This window comes from Podarcis filfolensis (genome assembly GCF_964270895.1).
Source record: "Podarcis filfolensis genome assembly, chromosome: 16".
Taxonomy (NCBI): Eukaryota; Metazoa; Chordata; class Lepidosauria; order Squamata; family Lacertidae; genus Podarcis; species Podarcis filfolensis.
Window position 1 is genome coordinate 31,475,489 of NC_139620.1, and position 20,153 is coordinate 31,495,641.

Sequence of the window (20,153 nt, forward strand, 5' to 3'; positions counted from 1 at the left end):
AATTATTCTTCCCACTGAAAGCACAAGGTATCGAGATGGATCCTTATCTCTTGTTGAATAAGGAAGGACAGAACTGGGAGTGGCAGAGATATAGAAAAAAGAGGCCTATATTGTACCAAAACACAGGCCCTCTCATTTCTTCCCTCACCACTCTGCTTAGCAGATTTATTAACAAAGCTGCTTTCTCCCATTTATATCCAGGCTGTATTCTGCTTTTTGAACTCCAGCCATGCTGTAACTTCTGCCCTGGGAAGTAGTTAAGAAATCCAATTAACCTAAACCTTGTAAACAGCTTCATGGTAATCAGGGGCACTGGGTTTCAGCCAGGATAATAGCAGCACGCACTGTTGTTGTTTTTTAAAAAAAGGAAAAATCCATGTACATTAAGGTTTTCTTAAATAAAATCTTTCAAGGGTTCTTCCCACTCCATGAAACAAGAAAAGCTCATGGGGCAAATATAAAGGGTAAATAGTCATCATTTTGGGGTTCTGATATTTATTCTATTGCTGTACTCAGTTAACTGAAAAGCGACCCCAGATTAACTGGCTGGTGTATTTAAATTATTTTTAATAGCTGCCCTTAAAACAACTTCAGATGGCAAGTGCCATCTTAAAAGAGGCATTCCTGTTCCGTGTGGCAGTGGGGAATACCATTTGATGATAAGCCACCATCTAAAAGCCAAGAAAGCGTATTTTCTTTAGAACTGTTAGTTTTTCACTCAAAAGCAAATTTGACCTATTGGTTGATTAGATGATCAAAACTAATATGAACAATTAATTGACTTAAAATCCCCTAACTGCTTGACAGCCCTGCTTATTTTCAAGGATTGCACTGTACAATACTATTCTGAAATGTGCTGCTGAAAGAGGGTAACAGAGTAGCCTGTGGGTCTTCTATTTTTACCTAACGTAGTTGTTAATGTAGTGAAATTCCTTCACAAGACAAAAGTTTTCACTATTCCAAGTGGGCTAGATCCATGATATAAAAGAAAGTGCAAGGCTTATCCCTGAGTAAGAGTGAAATTCAAACTTAAGTTGCCATCTGGAAAAGATCAGCAAAGTAATGGAGCGTCCATACCTGCAGCCCTGCTAAGTCAGGGGGCAGGCAAATTGCTGAACCAGCTTGATGCTGGTATAGCAATCAGGGCCAGATTGGACCTGGGGAAGTCATATGATAGTGGTGGGGCTGGCTCATCCCTTTCCCCGGAAGGCCCCATGTTTTGAGGCTTTCCATAGGCTGCTGTCAGGAACAGCACTTCTACCTCAGGCATAGGCAACCTTCAGCCCTCCAGATGTTTTGGACTACAATTCCCATCATCCCTGACCACTGGTCCTGTTAGCTAGGGATCATGGGAGTTGTAGGCTAAAACATCTGGAGGGCCGAAGGTTGCCTATGCGTAGTCTACCTGTTCGCTAAGTGGAATGAGGCTGAACTGGCTGAGTGACAATGGCATCACTCGATGGCCAGAGGTTGGGAAGAGAGGGGCAGGTCCATGCAATCCAAACCCTCCTCCCCAACATGGCACAGAGAGGGTTTAGATTGCAGTGCTAATGTGTTAAAGACTGCAGCCTGTGTGTCTAACAGGAAAGAGTTGAGATCTGTGGTTATTTTTTATTTTTTTTATTTTTAATTCAACTCATGGCTGAGCTAAGTTGATTTTCTTTCCAACATCATTGATTTTATTCTGCCACTCCTCGGAAAGCTTGCATTATTAAGTGTCTCGTGAATTGTACTGCAACACTGCATATTTCATAGCCAGAGATTTTGGAAGCAAAATAAAATAAAACCCAGAGAAACATAACCAGACTTGCTAGAATGCTGGGCCCTGACCCAAAAGGATCACCGGAATCAATGGGAGCTTATTTTTCCTTGCTTCAATGGCCTTTGGGCTGGGCCTTTTACAGGCAGTAAAAAAAGAATACTCTCTATCAAGAGTTACTTCTGAGTGACAAGGGCTTACAAGCGGCAGGATCTTACTGAATGCAGCTGCCTGAGAGAGAGAGAGAGAGAGAGAGAGAGAGAGAGAGAGAGAGAGAGATTGAAGGAGGAGGAGAAAAAACAACCAGTGGATGATGAGGCAGAACCCAGAAGATAAAGAACTGTTTAGCCATACATTTCCCCCAAAGGTTGCCTCTGGTCATTGAACAAAACAACCCATGAAATCCTTTGGGAGATGGAGCATCTCTTGTGGATGCAATTCTGCTTCAGGGTTATTATGTTTAAATCATCTTTTGCAGCAGAAGTGAAACAAAGGTCAGTTGCCATTCCTAGCCAAGCTTTTGGTTATTTATTTACTGCAGACCAGCCCTGTGATGCTGACAAGCATATTAAAAAGGCTCCTGACAATTCACTTTTCCCATTCCCTGTAAAAAAACAAAACCTCAAATGCCCCCGTCTACCCAGCCAACCTATTTCTTTATCAACAAACTAAGGAGCAAACATACGGTGTCGTGTCCAGCTGAGTCCTACTGAAATTAAAAGGCCCAAGTTAGTCATGTGCATTAATTTAAATGGGTCTACTCTGAGTAGGATTAACAACGGTTGCAACCTACAGCATCTAAATCCTTAAAACAACGAGTTTTCACTAGATCTTCTAGATGCCCTTTATTTTGGGGGTACAGGCAAACACCTTCCAGACACTAGACTGACTGGTGCTGAATTTAAATCCCAGGCTAAAGGGGGCCAAATACAATCAAACCACAAACACTCTTTTTGCTGTGCCAACCTCACCCATCATCATCCCAGTACCTGCCCTACAGACAATCCCACTTCTCGTGCTAATTCAGTACCACGCCAAAAGTCGCTTAATATCAATTTTACATTGTGTGTAACTTGAACATGCTTATTATTTACAGCTGCATCCAGAATACTAGCAAGAAGAGACAGAACAGGGTAGGGCAGAAAGTAGACTGGGTTCTACCCCCAAATTATGACTTCACCCCCAAATTATATTGCTGAAATGAAGGAAGTGGTGTTTGCATGTGTGCAACTAGGAATGCCTTTTTCTGTGGAAGGACAGGCACTCAGTTTGGCCCTGGTACTCAAAACAAATTCCTGGGATCAGAATTATTTAATCCTAAATGCATATATTTGTACCTGCCTCCAGTTAGTGTATCTCAGGATTCCAGTTAAAAAACCCAAGAAGATCTACTGCCTCTGTTAGCAGCAATCTAGATTCACTTAACTTGATAATGAACTGCATTACACAAGTCACACAACAGCTCAGTTCTTGCAGATGTCCCAGTTCCCTTTCCCATTTGCATTGCATGCAAGGGACACTTGCAAATTTGCAGCAACCATGAATTATTTTATTGCACTGTATCACAGCGTCCTGCCTTCCTTCTGTGGAAGGACAACAACATGGAGTTAAATCAGTGTACCATAGTGTCACTGAATTTTCATATCTGAGTCAACTGTGCATGCGCGTACATGCGCATCAGTGTTCTTGTATGATTGTGCACAACAATGGTAGCCTTCAGTTCCAATTGTGTTACTTGATTGTGTGTGTGTGATTTATCAATGGACTCATCTACTGAAACTGTTCAATTGTTCAGTGGATAATGCAGAATGAAACAACATCAACAAACCTTAACCTCTGAACCTTGGATAAAGGACCAAAAGGGAAATGGGGAGGGATATTTAAAGAAGAAGAATATACAAAAACTAAAGGCTCGGCTCAGTCAATAACTTCAGTGTCCAATACAAAGGATTTTCACCCACATATATACTAACAATGAAGCTAAGCTCCTGCAGAAAAATCTGTCCCCAGAACAATACCGATTTCACCACATTTAACACACAGTGTCCATGGTAAGTCTTTGATATTGCTAATGTAGGCAATGTATTTTGTGGTGCCTTCAACAGGCCTACATGAAAGCATCACATTATGATTACACATAAATCCAAATATTGTTCGCTTACTAAAACTGAAACCCTATGTCGTGTAATACATGTGCAGAGGGGGCAGACAATAACTTTACTATTTTACTTTTTTAAAAAAAGAAACTGAACCAGATGTGAACTCCTAAACAGGAAGCTGAATTCACACATCATGCTAAACCATGGTAGTGCAACATGCATAAGCAGAAATGAGCTGGAGTAGACCGTGGGCGCCTGCACTCCCCATGCCCCCTCATTTGCTTCTGCTTTACATTAACCACTGTTTGCATGTTGTCAGGACCAGGAGTCATTGTTAATATTAAGTATAGTCAGTTTCAATAAGCTACTGTTAGCGGTTGGCTGCCTTGAAACTAACCATAGTTAATCACAGTTTATCCCTCCAGATAATATAACAAACTACAGTTAACCAAAACAAAGAGCAGAAGCTTCTAGATTTTCCCTCATGGCCACGCTGAAGAGGAGAGGGGATGGGGAGTAGGAACACACAAGACACACACTCACAGTAGCTTTCCTCTCCCCCACCAACCCACTTATTTTGGTTCTAGTTTGTGCATGTTGCACTAAACCACGGCTTAGTGTGATAGATAAACATAGCCACTGCCTTTACCTTTGTTTTAAATCTGAAAAAAGACTTTTCATAAAAGGTAGTGCAAATGAGGAAGGGAAGACTTGTACTGCACCTCACAAACAAAATTAGCATAATCACATTCTGCACAACAACCACAATAGCAGCAAATGTGACATTAGGGGAAGAGTTGCGTTTTCCCAGGTTTGAAACAGCGGGCTTTGGGGAATGCCCTGGAAATGGGGTATCTCCACAGATGGGGGATACACACATGTGGACCATGCAGAAAAATAGGAAACAAATGTGTGTTTATTATCCAATAGAGATATCCATTTAAAGAAATTGGAGCCCATAGCAGTTCTCCTCCTGTCTTTTCTGTTACCCCAAGCAATCTGTTTACATTTGTTTGTAGAAAGGAGGGAGATGAGGGAAGTTATATTCCAAAGACACTGGAGAACTTGTGCCCTTCTTGTAGACAGAGTAAGGAAGCACCTCAAGCAGTAGTTTGGGTGTCCACAAAGGGAACCAATCTGTCAGCTATTTAATGTATTATCCTGTTTTTACAACACAGGAAAGGAGTCATCTTCAGCCTTAGGCACCAAAAGGCCTGTGTTGGCCTCTCTACTGGACTAAGGCCAGTGTTATTTTTCTAGAAAAAAAGGTGCAGGATCTCACCACGAACACCTCCCTTGTTCTCTTATAATGGCAATAGTTTGTTATGGTTGCTGGGAGTTGTTAGAAGACCCCTATTCCCCTCACAAAGCTACAATTACTCAGGTTTCGTCTTCTGGGAAGAGGACTTAATTATTAAACCACTCTGAGAACTGTGGCTCTGGGACAGGGATAGGGATCTCCTAACAACTCTCAGTGCCCTTAACAAACGACAGATCCTAAGATGCTTTGGGCTGAAAGGTTAAATAATTCATTGACTTCCACTCTGTAGACCCCTTTCCTCCCACCCTCCCCCAGCTACCAGTAGCAAAGTCTTATAAAATGGGGCACAAGGCACGGAATGGTTTCATGTACCCTTGAGTGTTTCACTGCTTGTATGAGATTCCCCCCCCCCCCGCTGCCACTGTCACTGCCATCCACTGGTAGATGCAGGCAGACAAGTCCAGCCCAAAGCTTTGGGATGGAAGATAATTCTATTTTTCATAGAATCATAGAGTTGGAAGAGACCACAAGGGCCATCGAGTCCAACCCCCTGCCAAGCAGGAAACACCATCAGAGCACTCCTGACATATGGTTGTCAAGCCTCTGCTTAAAGACCTCCAAAGAAGGAGACTCCACCACACTCCTTGGCAGCAAATTCCACTGCCGAACAGCTCTTACTGTCAGGAAGTTCTTCCTAATGTTTAGGTGGAATCTTCTTTCTTGTAGTTTGGATCCATTGCTCCGTATCCGCTTCTCTGGAGCAGCAGAAAACAACCTTTCTCCCTCCTCTATGTGACATCCTTTTATATATTTGAACATGGCTATCATATCACCCCTTAACCTCCTCTTCTCCAGGCTAAACGTGCCCAGCTCCCTTAGCAGTTCCTCATAAGGCATCGTTTCCAGGCCTTTGACCATTTTGGTTGCCCTCCTCTGGACACGTTCCAGTTTGTCAGTGTCCTTCTTGAACTGTGGTGCCCAGAACTGGACACAGTACTCCAGGTGAGGTCCGACCAGAGCAGAATACAGTGGCACTATTACTTCCCTTGATCTAGATGCTATACTCCTATTGATGGTGCATTTGGTGCCTCTCTTCTTCCCTTTGACTGCTCCTTACTTTCACCCCCATGCTCTATACACCAGATCCAAAGGAAGGTATTTTTCACAAAAGCTGTCATGTTTGTTAAAAGGGCAGGAGGGGAAACTTTTCTTTCCTGGATTTTTTAAGGGTTGAATTTTCTTTTTTGTAGAAAGAACAGACAAGATGGAATGGGACACACTTGAAGGCGATGAAGGACAGCCTTCAAGGTAGCTCTGCACCAAATAGTAAAGAACTTTTAAAAAGGTACACACAAAAATCCACATTCTAGCTTATTTTCAAAAGGTTTGGAGGCTTGCCACATATTCTTATTCCCAATCTTTTTTTAAGTTTGTTTCCCAGAAGGGCCAACAACTTCAATTCACTGCTTTTATGTTCTGGCCTCATCTTCTGACTGTTCTTACTTCCCAACACAGCAAGCAGTCACCTACATAGAAGACTTAGCTCCAAAACAGACTGGAAATGCTATGAATTAGATCCATGTGTCTATCCATTTTTCCTTCTTGGGAAATATAAAGCTCTCATGGGACCCTACTCTTCCCAAGGTAAATACAACAAACTGAACCCCCTATGGTATGTGATTTTCAACTCCCTCTAACAGCTGAAATAGTATCACAGTTGAAATAGTGTTTGCTTTAATAAAGCATAGAGGAAACCATGAACTAGGAAACACACTCCTTTTTTTCATAAGGATAAGTACACTGGGATATAATAGAAGCCTAGTCTGCACATAACACTAAGTCATGTTTGCTTGTTTTTAAACAAACCATGTGTTGTCCCAAAGACAAACCATGGTTTGTTTCTCCAAAGCTCTTGCCTCGTGCCTATGCAGATTAGTAAGTGGCGTGGCCAAAAAACCATGTTTATAGAAGGGGGCTGAGTTAGAGCATACGGCTAAGCCATAGTCAAATAAACCAAGGTTACAACATAAATAGCTTCAGATAGTGTTTGTTAGCAGATGACAAACTGCTGGGCAGGGTTCAGATGATGAAACAAGCCATGGTTGAATAAACCATAGTTGAATAAACCATGTGTGAATCAGCCCAGAGTTTCTAGCTCATTTCTCTTGATTAAATCTAACAGCAGGCAGATGAAAAGTGTAGCCTTGTGACAAATTAACAATTACAGACTCCCAAAACAACTACCAGAGGCAATGAAGGACAATGTTTTTCCTCTTTCCTTAAGCAACAAGCATTCTACAGGTAAGAATAACCTTCAATCATATGCTGCTATTATTTAGTTTGTTTCTTTACATACATCTCAAGATGACGTGGAAAATGCAATAAAACGATTTAAAAACCAACAAACAGCGAATAAAAAACAATACCAAGTAGACACCCGTGGAAGGGACTTAATAATTCAGCTAGGAAGGCTAGTTTGTGCAAAACTATATTCAATTGTTTCTGGAAAGTGCAGATAGTGGTTGCTTGTTTATCAAATGCTGCTCCACAGAAGGGGGGCAGCCACACTAAAAGCCCTGCTCAGAGTTACTGCTATACAAATGCTTTGCAATTGTTAACGACCCCTGGATCCAGCAGGAATCCAGAAAGAGAGTTGGAAGCTGCAGAGGCAACAGCTAAGGAGCCAGATCGAGTTCCAGGCTCTGAGTTGGCAGCTGAGTAGTGAGGAGGCTACTGTAGTTGAGGCTGGCAGACAGGAAACCCCAGAACAATTCCCAAGGCTACAATAGTAACTGAACTATCTTAGTCCATCCCTCACATCCTGAAGAAAAGATGCTCTGGAAGGGGGTGATTTGGAATAAGGAAGAAATAAGCTAGAAGTGCTGCACCCATCTTTTACCCACTGCAAATGGTCCTCTCCTAAACACGCCTTTCCTGAATGAACAAAGGCTGTCAAAGATAGGTCATGTATATTTTGCATCAAACTCAAGATTGGACATGCCAACATACAGTGTTTTCCCACAGGTCAGACTGGCTACTTAGGATCCTATCTTCCCTGTGGAGCACAGCTTGGCTCACCCACTTGAGTCATCTGGACTCATTTGCCATGTTTATTGCTCTCTGCTAACAGCATGAATAAAATCTGAATTGTGTCTGTAGGTTAATGGAAGAAGAGACTTGACTCAATGGATAGCAGCATTCCGTGTCCTTGGTAAAATGACAGTTGTGCAGAAGCTCCTTCTGGTTGTACAGGAAAAATGGATGCTCCTCATACCCAGCATTTCCTCTTACCATAAAATTTAAAGCGGTGTACACAGTAAATCTTTAAAGCATACCGAAACACATTCTTATGCTCAAAGAATTCTGGGCATTGTAGTTTACCCCTCATCAAGATCCAATTGCCAGCAACCCTTAACAAACTACACTGCACATAATTATTTAAGGGAAGGAAATGTGTTTTAAATGTGTATTATGTACACTGTCTTGGTTTTGAACACATTCACATTTTTCTGCAATATTTAACCATCCTGATGATGACAACTTTTATCAACCCTGTTTAAAACTACAGTAAGAACAACCAAAACAGCACATTTAAAAGCTGCATCAAGTATGTAAAGGAAATAAATTAAACTATCCTACATTGCAAATACCCCTCCCCAAACCCTAAACCCTTTGAAAGACTGTAAGAACTAATGAGAAAAAGCATATGAGAGGAACAATAAAAATGGAAAGAAAGGGGGGAAGAAGACAAGAAAATGGGATTAAGGAAGAAAGATGACTGAAGAATACTTATTATTATAATTTTTGGTGTGTTTGCCATATAGCAGTTAAACAGCCCTCCACAAACACTTTAAAAGCACTCTTCAGCACAATGAAAACAACTTGTTTCCTATTTATATTTTAAGTGCCGCAAATAGACAACATAAATCCCCCCACCCGTCTTCAAAGAGTCCACTCTAAAGAATGCAGTGCAAGAGCACTGCTGGGATAAACAGTACCTGCAATTCTGGAGTTAAGGCAGCCGCCCAGATATCCCCTCCTCCCCTTAAGCCGCAAGCAACAGTCTGCCTGACCCGGTGCCCTGGGGAACAACAGGATGTCTGACCTACAAGCATGGCTGTTATCATAGCCTCACGACAGAGGCCCTTTGCATTCCCGTTCTCTTCCCTAGAGAGCCGCCTACAAGGCCCACGGCTTGGCTTACCCTTTCCCTCCATTAGCCCTGCTTTCATGATTCAGCTTCTGCTCGGAGGCTTGCGGCCTCTTGGAAGATGTTGCTTCCATTTCCTCCCCTTCCCCTCCATCTTCTTCAGCGAGTGAATTAAAAATGTGTTCTTTCTTCTTCTTTTAAACAGGCAGCGGAGGCCTCTTCAGCTATGAATGCTCCCCTTCAGCTTGGTCCTGCTGACAGCATCCAGAGAGGAACGGTCCCAGCTGTGTCTATTAAACACGGCCAAAAAGACCTTACAACACAACTTTGTGCATCCTTGTTTATTTCAAATCAAAATACCAGCCCGAAATTTCTCAGCAGCTACTATATTAGCGACAACTTACATAAACACTTGGGTTACCATATTTTCACACCCCAATTCCTGCCTACCTTTACGGCCTTATTGGCCCTTTTAACAAGCAAAGCTGGTTGTGATTCTTTTCTCGTCCACTTACACAGTTCTGAAAGAGGCCATTGTTACTCCCATTTCACAAGTGGTGAAAACTGAGGCCAAAGGAAAGTGTTTCACTCAAAAGTCACCCTTCGTAGGCTTGGACCTATGGCTTGCTTTACTCATGCTGATTGGGTGGGAGCACTGCAAGAAGGTTCGAAGTTGCCTTTGAGACGGTAGATTTCTAATGTAGTTACTTTACCTCTTCAGTTTCATAGAATCATAGAATAGGAAGTGATCCTATGGGTCATCTAGTCCAACCCCCTGCAATGCAGCAATCTGAATTAGATCATACATGACAGATGGCCATTCAACATCTGCTTTAAAACACCCAAGGAAGGAGAGTCCACCACTTCTCTTGGGAGTCCGTTCTACTGTCTAACACAGGCACAGGCAAACTCGGCCCTCCAGATGTTTTGGGACTACAACTCCCATGATCCCTAGCTAACAGGACCAGTGGTCAGGGATGATGGGAATTGTAGTCCAAAACATCTGGAGGGCTGAGTTTGCCTATGCCTGGTCTAACAGCTCTTGCTGTCAGAAAGCTTTTCCTGATCTTGTAACTTGGTTCCTAACCTCTGAAGGAAGAGAAAACAAGCATGCTCCACCCTCCATGTGACAGCAGTTGCCTCTTTACCAGGCTAAACATGCCCAATTTCCTCAATCATTTCTCATCTAGGACACCCTCCTCTGCACATGTTCCGGTTTGTCAATACCCTTCTTAAATTGTGGCACCCGGAACTGGACACAGAACTCCAGGTGTAGTCTAACCAAGACAGAATAGATTATTGCTTCCCTTGATCTGGACACTATACTTCTGTTGATGCAGCCTGTTTTTGCTGCTACATCACACTGTTGACTCATGTTCAGCTTGTGGTGTACTAAGACCCTTAAATCCTGTTCACATGCAAGTCAGGTGTGTCCCCCATCTTATATCTGTGCTGCTAACTCTTCCTGCCTAAGCGGAAAACACGATAGTTGTTCCTATTGAAATCATTTTGTTAAGTTTTCGCCCAGTTCTCCAATTTGTTAAGATCACCTTGAATCCCAATTCTGTCACCTGAAACATTAGCTACCCCTCCCAGTTTGGTGTCATCTGCAAATTTGATGAGCATCCTCTCAATTCCTTCGTGCAAATTGTTTATAAAAATGTTATAAACAACAGGCCCAGGACACAACCCTGCAGCACCCCACTTTTTTTCCAGAATGATAAGGAACCATTAGTGAGCAGACTTTGGGTTGGGCCAGTCAACCAGCTACAAATCCACCTAACAGTCACATTGTCCGGCCTAGATTTTACCAGCTTCTCTGCAAGAATATCATGGAAAACTTTGTCAAAAGCCTTACTGAACTCAAGATACACCATGTCCACAGCATTCCCCTGATCCACCAAGCTTGTAACTTTAACAAAAAGGAATGAGATTCATCTGGCATGGCTTGTTTTTGAAAAACCCATGCTGGGTCCTAATAATCACAGCATTCTTTCCCAAGTGCTCGCAGACATGAGGGGCTTGCATGAAATTGTCCCCCAGGAAAACTGCCCAGGTTATTATTATCAGCAAAACAAAAGCTTGAGGTGCCTGGCTTTTCCTTCGACTTGTGTGCTACCTTTATGACAGGTTGCCCTGAGGTGGTTTCTCCTCCTCCCTGCTATAACATTCAAGACCTCTTACCATGGGACTCTGCTCTCATTGTTTTAAACCATTTCCCTGCTGTTTTGACTATTTTAAGTATTGTTTGGGTTTAATGGGCTTGTTTTATTGCACATTTTAATAGTGAATGTTCATTTTAATGTTTTGATGGAACTGTTAATTGTGTATTTTAATTGCCGCTTTATCAGCTAAGTGGTGAATAAATTAAACAACAACAATAATATATGGAGCTAAATATCCCCACCTCAGCCAGCAGTTACCATTTTTAGACTGTAAATTCATTGAGGGCAGGGAACACATTAATGTTACTAAATAAATAAATACGGGATGTGAAAGAGAGGTAGAAATTGGCAAAGATGTGACAGAGCAAAAGCACACAGTAATAGAATGTAAATATTATATTCACACACACACACACAAACACACACACACACAGGAATGCTGTTTGAGGCAGGATAACTATGGCAAAAGTACACTTCGGTCCTTCAATCACGTGAGACTAGGGACATTTACAGAGAGGACTTGATTACCTCAGAAATGGCGGTGCAAATTTGATTTGTGGTAGCCAAATACACCAGAAAAGGACCACAAATACAATTTTGCTGTATTTAGGTTAACCATGGCTGTGGGGCAAGAAGCAGCAGGGCCACATGACCTACTATCCATAATATTACCATTGGGTGAAGAGCAAACTGAGGTTTCTGTACTTTTCATAGACATTCAAATTTCCAGAATGTTATCCCTACAATATTCTGGGAAGCAAAGAACTGTATCCATTTCAGAAGCCCACCCTGAACCAGCACCAAGCAAGTTCATGCCCCACATTCTGTACAAGTGAATCACAATGGCTCACGGTACGTTACATGCCTCTTCTGCTTGGCACTAATTTTATTCACCAGGCCGCCATTTGCCGTGCTTTACCTCTTTCCCTGACAAAGAATATGACAGATCATCAGAAGGAAAGCCTGCAGCCTTAGCGGTGAAACAGATTGGTTTGCTCCTTTCCCTCTCCCACCCAGCTCTGTTTCTAGCAGGCAATTACCATGTGTGTAAATATTTTTGAAGGGAGAATATTTCAAAGAAAGCCGGGGTTTTGGATCTCTTCTTGTGTAGATAGATCTCTGTAGCTGGATGCCAAGCTGATGTCAAAGACTACAATTACTGAGGGAGCCCCATAAAGGTTTACTTTGGCAACTGTGGCAGACCTGTACAATTTTCGCTGTTAATTTTATCCCATTAAAATATTAGCCTACACTGTATTGACATCTCGCTATAAATGGGCCAGGTCACGTTATTCCCCAACCATCCTTCCCTTTTAGGTATTTTGCCTTTCCCCCCTGCACACATCCTTCCCTGCTGAGAGTGTCAGGTTGTGACCCAACTCGGCTGGATCCAAGTCAAGGGAGGACACAGCAGCAGCAGTTCTTGGATATGTTGAGAGAGAGAGAGAGAGAGAGGCTGCTGGATAGATGGAAAGAACACAGCTGAACTTCAGAGCCACCGAGGAAAAGAACAGAAGCAACAGGGTCAAGAGTTTAAATTGTGACAGCTGGATCAAGACTATCTGAAAGTTATAGCCACTGTCCCTTAACAGTCATGTGTGTACAACTGACTGTGGGTCAATCAGGGGCACGGCCAACAATGGGGTGGATGTATGTGTCACCATCATTAGGCACCTGCCGAGGCCCACACATCCTTGGGGGAGCTCTGCTGACCCCCCTGAGCAGTGCCGGATTTACACATAAGCTAAACAAGCTATAACTTAGGGCCCCACTCTCTTGGGGGGGGGGAAACCTGGATGTACGACTAAACAACAACAACATTTCCAAAATATAAGATAAAAGACAAATAAAATAAAACCTGCATACAGCAACAGAACAGCCTTTACCAAAGGTGTCATGGGCTTTGAAGACACTCGAACTCAGGACACAAGGGAGAAACGTGCTAAGAGGAAGGCACGCTTGGCAAACCCTCACCGTGATCAACTCCCACCCAGAAACCAATATCCCCACTGTGGAAGGATGTGTGGATCCAGAATTGGCCTCCATAATTACTTATGGACTCATTGTTAAAACCGTGTTTATGGAAGACAATCTTACTCGGCTACGAGTGATCGCCAAAGAAGAATATTCAACACAAAAAACAGCGACAATTTGTCGTTGCCAAAGGACAGCTGGACATATAAAGGGCCCCATTACCTTCAGTAGCTTAGGGCCTCATCAAACCTAAATCCAGCCCTGCCCCTGAGCTTCTTGGCTTTGCAGTTCCTTCTTCTTCATGTTGTCACCTCTTCAGATGCCTTCTCTGAACACGCGGTGTGACCAGAGTGAAAAGATAACGCAGCATCCTTCACTCTCTGAGCAATTCCTCAGACTGGGCCTAGGGCAGAGGTGGGGAACCTCCAGCCCACAGGGCTAACTGGGCCCAGCATAGGTTGCAACTGGGTTTGTGAGGCTGTTTTCCCTAAGCCATGGCCACCTACACCACATATGAACATTACTAGGGGGAGAAAGAGTTGCAGTCCAGCATTTGGAGGTCCGCTACAGGTTTCTCACAATTGCCCCACACTGTCTCTACTTCTGTCCCCACACTGGCTGCACGCCTTGATCCACAGAGGTACATCCTTGACTTGTGCCACACGAAAGACCCAGGGCTGTTGCAAGGTCAAAAGGAGAGATAGGAGGGAACTATGGATGTCCTCTTGAGCTCCGTGAAGCAAAGACTGTATATGAATATAGTAAAATGAAGTTGTCATGAAGAAATTATTCAGAACTAGGGGGGCCTCTTTACTGAGGAGTCTATGTCATTGCTCCCACCTCTGCACAGAGGCAACATTTTGTATGAACAAGATCTGCAAAATATTATTGCAGCATTTTGAATATTTATCTTTTCATACTGAAGATCTTCAGCTGAACTATCTAGTTGGCTGGGCTGCTATATATTTGCTGGGAAAGCAGAAGGAACAGAAAGTACAGAACTTTATGAAATGTATTGGAAATCTAAACGCTTTGAGTAAGGGGGAAAGAACGAAGGGAATAGGTAACTGCTGGAGGGGAGGAAAGGTGGCAGACGGTTGTCTTTCGAATGCTACAGCTACCTTGTATATCATCGTATCACGACTTTCATTCTATCTCTCTCTCTCCCAAACCCCTCTGCACAGGATGGATGTGGACATAAAATCACACCTCGTATCTTCGTTTCTGTCAAGCTGAGTAAGAGTGCAAACGCTGGCACTGACAGAGAATGCCAAACAGGGCTTGGCATGCTACAACAAACTCCCAACTGTGGTCCTTGCCAAGTACCTGCATTTATCATTGTAATGGCCTGCCAGACGGGACTTGGCAAAAGATGAAGAGGAGGAGGGAGGGGAGGAGGAAAGGAAAAGAGCCAGGGCAATGCTGCCAAGCAATTCATTTTAGGCACCTCCTGCTATCGCCGTACCTGCAGGGGAACCTTCATTTCATTTCATCTTTTCCGGCTTATTTATAGGAGCACCAAAATCCCGCTCGTCCAGAATCATTTCCCCTAGTGAAAGTGCTGCACCACCAAGCACCAGGAAGACAAGATACTTGTGAAAAATGTCTGAATGGCTTTCTCATTTGCTCTCATCCTTGGCTTGAAAGTGTTTCTGCAATCCCAGAAGGTTTCAAGTGCAACATATACAGATGTACAATGGAAGAATAGCATATAAAGCAAAGAGTCCACCTATCGAAATGGCTCTAAATCAGTGCTCAGATTAAGAGGGTTCTCCCCCATTTATCTCCCTTCGTACTAAAAAAGCAAGTACTACTACAGTGGGATTATGTGGCTAAAATTGGAGGGACAGGAGGAGTGTGGCTTTGTAGATTTTTATTAACTATTTCATCCCCAATAATCCAAGCACCAGGTGCCCTGACTCACTCTTGAATAGCTCAAATGGTTCAGTTTTGAAACATTGGCCAATATATATAATTGAAGCATAGTTTTGTTTCATGTGTATTTGCCGCATGAAAAGAGACATGTGGGACACTGATCTACATAAACATATACCGCTTTCAGATGCGTGCACATTACAGATATTCACACAACATTACTCCTTGCTGTTCCTGATCTATTTTTCATTTTCCATGTGTACTGCCAACTGGAAAAAGAAATAAATTTCCTGCTAGACAAACCTAGGTTGAATTTCTGGTAAATCTTATTTCTTTTGTATTTTAAAGGAGAGAGAGAGTGGGGGGGGGGGGAGAGGGAGAGAGAAAGGGGACAAAATAAAATTTATTTACAGTTTCAATATGCTCAGTGTTATTTGTCTGCTGTACAAAAATGTTGTGTGTGTTGTTATGCAATAGATGCTACATCAGTTCAAAATTAAGTGACTTGTTAAGAGTGGGTTCTTTATACTGAATAGTTTGATGTCCTGAAACACAGAAAACACACTCCGCATAATCTTAGCCTGTGCAGGTGCAATGCCCATGCGAGAGGGGTTGGTTCCTTGAGCCCTGTGTTAAATTCTTCTCAGTGCTCTGGTTAGTATGAGGCAGCTGGGTCCAGCTACCATTTATATGAACTGGCTTTTGGAGAGGGGGATTTTAAGTGGAAAAGTGACAGACAGAGGGTACTTAACCTTTTCACTGTCTGCTTTTTTTTCTTCTTCTCCAAATTGCACTCACCACAAGGTTCCAAATGTGTTTTGAACAATGCCCCAGACAAACACATTAGGCACCCTGCAGGTGGAAAATTCCACTTGAAGGGGGCAAAGGGGGGAAAGTGGGCAGAGAAACCGGTACTCTAAATTCGGCTGCGAGTGTTCCTCTGTTTTTTTCCTAGCTGTTCTTGTCACTTTGTCACACGCATTTACATGTAATACGTCATTATCCCGTAAGCCAGCTCATTAAGTGGCTTAACAGCATGATTCTATGCATATTTACTTAGAAGTAAATCCCACTGTGTTCAATGGGGCTTATGTTTGGGTAAGGGTAGTCTTCCAGAACAAGGGTGGTATTAACGTTGGGTTTTTTTACTTCCCTCAAATCCTTCCTTACAACCCATCTTTTCCATTAAGTCTTTGGCACAACTCCTTACTTCTCATCCCCTACAGCAACTCAGCCTGTTATTAAGCCTAAGTATGGTGCAACTGCAGGTGCAATTGCCATCTACCCAAATGTTCAGCCCTTGCCCAATGACTTGCAGTTCTATGCACTTTCAGTGTCCTTTTCATATGGCTGATGCCCGAGTAGCATCGGCGAGTTCAGCTAAGTTAATTCCACCTATGACTGCTAGGAGCCTTCCAGGAGCTGTGCGGTACCATTCCCATGACAATTTTGCCATCTATATTATTCCCAGGGTTGTGTGTACAAGCTGGAGAAAGGTTGCCAGCTTATTTGAAAGAAAACAACCCCCCCTTTAATCTGAAAGTAGTAGCATTAGGCTGGATGCCCAGCATGGCGGGGGGGAGAATTGCAGTTATTCTTTATTATGAAAGGGATGCGGGTGGCGCTGTGGGTTAAACCACAGAGCCTAGGGCTTGCCAATCAGAAGGTCAGCGGTTTGAACCCCCACGACGGGGTGAGCTCCCGTTGCTCGGTCCCTGCTCCTGCCAACCTAGCAGTTCGAAAGCACGTCAAAGTGCAAGTAGATAAATAGGTACCGCTCCAGCGGGAAGGTAAATGGCGTTTCCGTGCGTTGCTCTGGTTCACCAGAAGTGGCTTAGTCATGCTGGCCCCATGACCCGGAAGCTGTACGCCGGCTCCCTCGGCCAGTAAAGCAAGATGAGCGCCGCAACCCCAGAGTCATCCACGACTGGACCTAACGGTCAGGGGTCTCTTTACCTTTTTACCTTTATTATGAAAAAAGGAGGGGCTAACCCTTTGAATTTTATGTTTCTAAGCCATTCTACTAGTGTTTTCTGTTCTGCAGCTTGAAATGAAGTACTTTAAAAACGGCAGTAAAAACCTGTACTATACCTGCATTAACTACCTCTCTTTTCTATGGAAGTGACCATTCTTTGTTTTCCTCTCCTGATATTACCCAACATCTGATAGTGAAAAATAGGCATGCTAACAGCATAATCCTATATACTCAGAAGCAAGTCCCACTTATGTCAATGGAGTCCCAGGTAAGGGGTACAGGACTGCAAAGTGAGTGTACAGCAGCAAGCACAGTTAGGGCAGTTTGCAGCTCCCAGGCTTCCTTGTGACTCAGGCAGAGTGAGGGGGAGCCACTTGCAACCAACAGAGAAGAGGCAGAGAGCCTCACAGCCAATTTAAAAGGAGAGGGCAGCGGGCAACATCTCAACGTAAAGCAGGAGTGGTGTTGGAATGGGGAGTGCCAGGTTCATTCCCTAATAAAAGACCCTACCCTCTCCTCTCCCTCCTTGTGGTGGTGGTGGGGAGAAGAGTGAGTCAGCAGCTGCAGCACAAACAGGATGAGTCTGGTGGAATTTACCTGATAGAAGCCAAGCCCAAGCAACAAGGCACCACTCTCACCTGGTGGCAAATGCTGGGCCTGGTAGCAACCTACTCAGACATCAAGCCCCACAAACTTCTTCTCCCTTCCCTGCTCCTGAAGGCACTGCTGCTCGTCTCACGGGTCAGAGTTTTCCTTGACCGTCTCCCATCAAGTTAGCTTGGCACCCAGCACCCTTTGTCTAGTTTTAGGCACCAGGCAAAACCTTTCCTTTTTACCCTGACTTTTGGGTAACCTGCATTTTATTTGTATATGTATGTGTTTTGCTTGGGTTTGTTGTTGCTGATGATGATTGGAATTGATTTTTGTTGTATAAAGAGCAAAATGAAACGAAGTGTGAACAGCTAAAGAAGCTGGCAGTCGGAGCCCCATCTGTGCTCCATGTTTAAAGCAGTATCATGCCACTTTAAACAGCCATGGTTTACGCCAAAGAATCTTGGGAGCTATAGTTTAAGAGTGGTGAGAGGTGTGAGACAAACCCTATTCCCCTCACGGAGTTACAATTCCCAGAGTTCCCAGGGAATAGGAATTCACTGTTAAACCACTCTGGAGATTGGTAGCAAAAATGCTCAGTATGACTCAGAGGCAGTGTGTCTAGCATGGGAAGCTTGGACAGGGAGCATGAGGGATGGCTGATTCTACTGTTCTCACTTCCAGTCAAACATGCAAAGAGAATCCTTGAGGATGTCCCCCACTGTGAGATCTGAGAGCCCCGGATGACCTCTGGAATGCACATGACAGCAGAAACTGTAATCGCTTGCCCTTCTGCTGGGAACATCCAAACTGACTAAAGGGGAATTCTATAACTCAGCAGTCCCTATCATGTGACCATACACTCTAGCATTTTAGCAGAGAGGATCTCAAAGAAGACTCCAGTAATTCTTGAAGTGCTGTGCAAGTGCCCTGGAGTCTCACTCTGTGTCCAGGCGTATATGTTATTTCCTTCATCCAGACGCAGAATTAAAAAAAGCAAAGCAATGAACTTTTGCTTGTTCTCCGCTTGCCCCACTAAAATGATTTTATTTTTTTGCAGCAGGAGGAGGTCAGCTCACCACCCACCCACCAGTTATTTGCTCCTTTCTACTTCAATGCTCCCAAATATTTTTGGCCATCTCCCAGGCTGGAGCCTTATCTGTGCCATCCCCCATGGCAGACGTGCAGCAGCTGTTGAGGCTTATCACAGGCTGCCTGTCCACAGAGTTTACAAATTAACACCCTATCGAGGCTCCCCAAAGGCTGATTAATCAGAGAGAGGCAGTCTGAGGGCCTTTATCACGGCAAGCGGCTGCTGGAGAGAAGGAACAAATCTCTCAGGAGGGTGGAGATGCCTTACAAATGAAAGAGACAGCGAGAGAGGCAGAATAGTAAAAGGAGCAGATTTTGTAGAGATAGTAGATGGCAGAGCTAATGGATTGAGGGACAGGGAGAGGGAGGGGACGGTGGGCTAGAGGGCAATGCAAGAACATCATGGCAGTAAAAAAAGAGATAATTAACAACCTAGACCTCTTGATTCTAGATGTCTCCCCTGCAAGGCTGCAGCAACCTTGCTCCAGAGAGCAATTTCTAATATGTTGAACACAGTGCTGTGATATACAGAACAATTTTCCCTTTAGTGAAATAACTTCTTTTCATGATGGCTTAAAAAGAGGCCCAATTTAATATAAAGGAGGATAACACTGAGATGCTTATGCAGAAACATCCTTTTGGTTCAGCCAAGTTTGCCCTTCAACAAGCCCTGCATTTTCATATTGCATCCACCTGTTATGCCACAGTGTTATTAATAAGCAGTGTGAACCCATCAAGTTTGATCTAGAGGCTGCTCCATGTTTTAAAAGCCAATGCTTATTTAATTTCTGCTACAAAAATCAAGGCCTGGGATCAGGACCAGTAAGACATGGTGTTCTTAGTTCCCACCTGAGAAATCAACAGGATGCTCAATGCTCCTACCCTCTCCAGTTTCCCAAAGGTATTCATTGGTGTCACCCATTGCCACACTTTGTAAGAAAATGCCCAGACTCTCTCCTTGCTACTCCAAAGCTGCCAACACTTCCCCATAAGCTAGTGTGCTTCCGGAAGGCCCCCATCTATCCAATTTCTTAAGGAATTTTGGATTCTTGCAGTTGCGATGCATTCCGAGAGGATTTTCCCCACATACTAAGCTTCCCAAAGTAAGTTTCCATAGTAACACACCCCTAAACCTCCAAATCCAGACTAAGTCTCAGCAGCCCCCAACTCACTTTCGACATATTTCTGAGTCAATAAAACTTGTCATGAGCA

General features: G+C 43.6%; 1 protein-coding gene across 10 annotated transcripts in view; it reads right to left on the reverse strand.

Annotated features, from left to right (window-relative positions):
• FBRSL1 (fibrosin like 1) overlaps positions 1-20,153 on the reverse strand; it is a 762,210-nt gene that overhangs the window by 90,432 nt on the left and 651,625 nt on the right. The gene's annotated exons all lie outside the window — the stretch shown is intronic.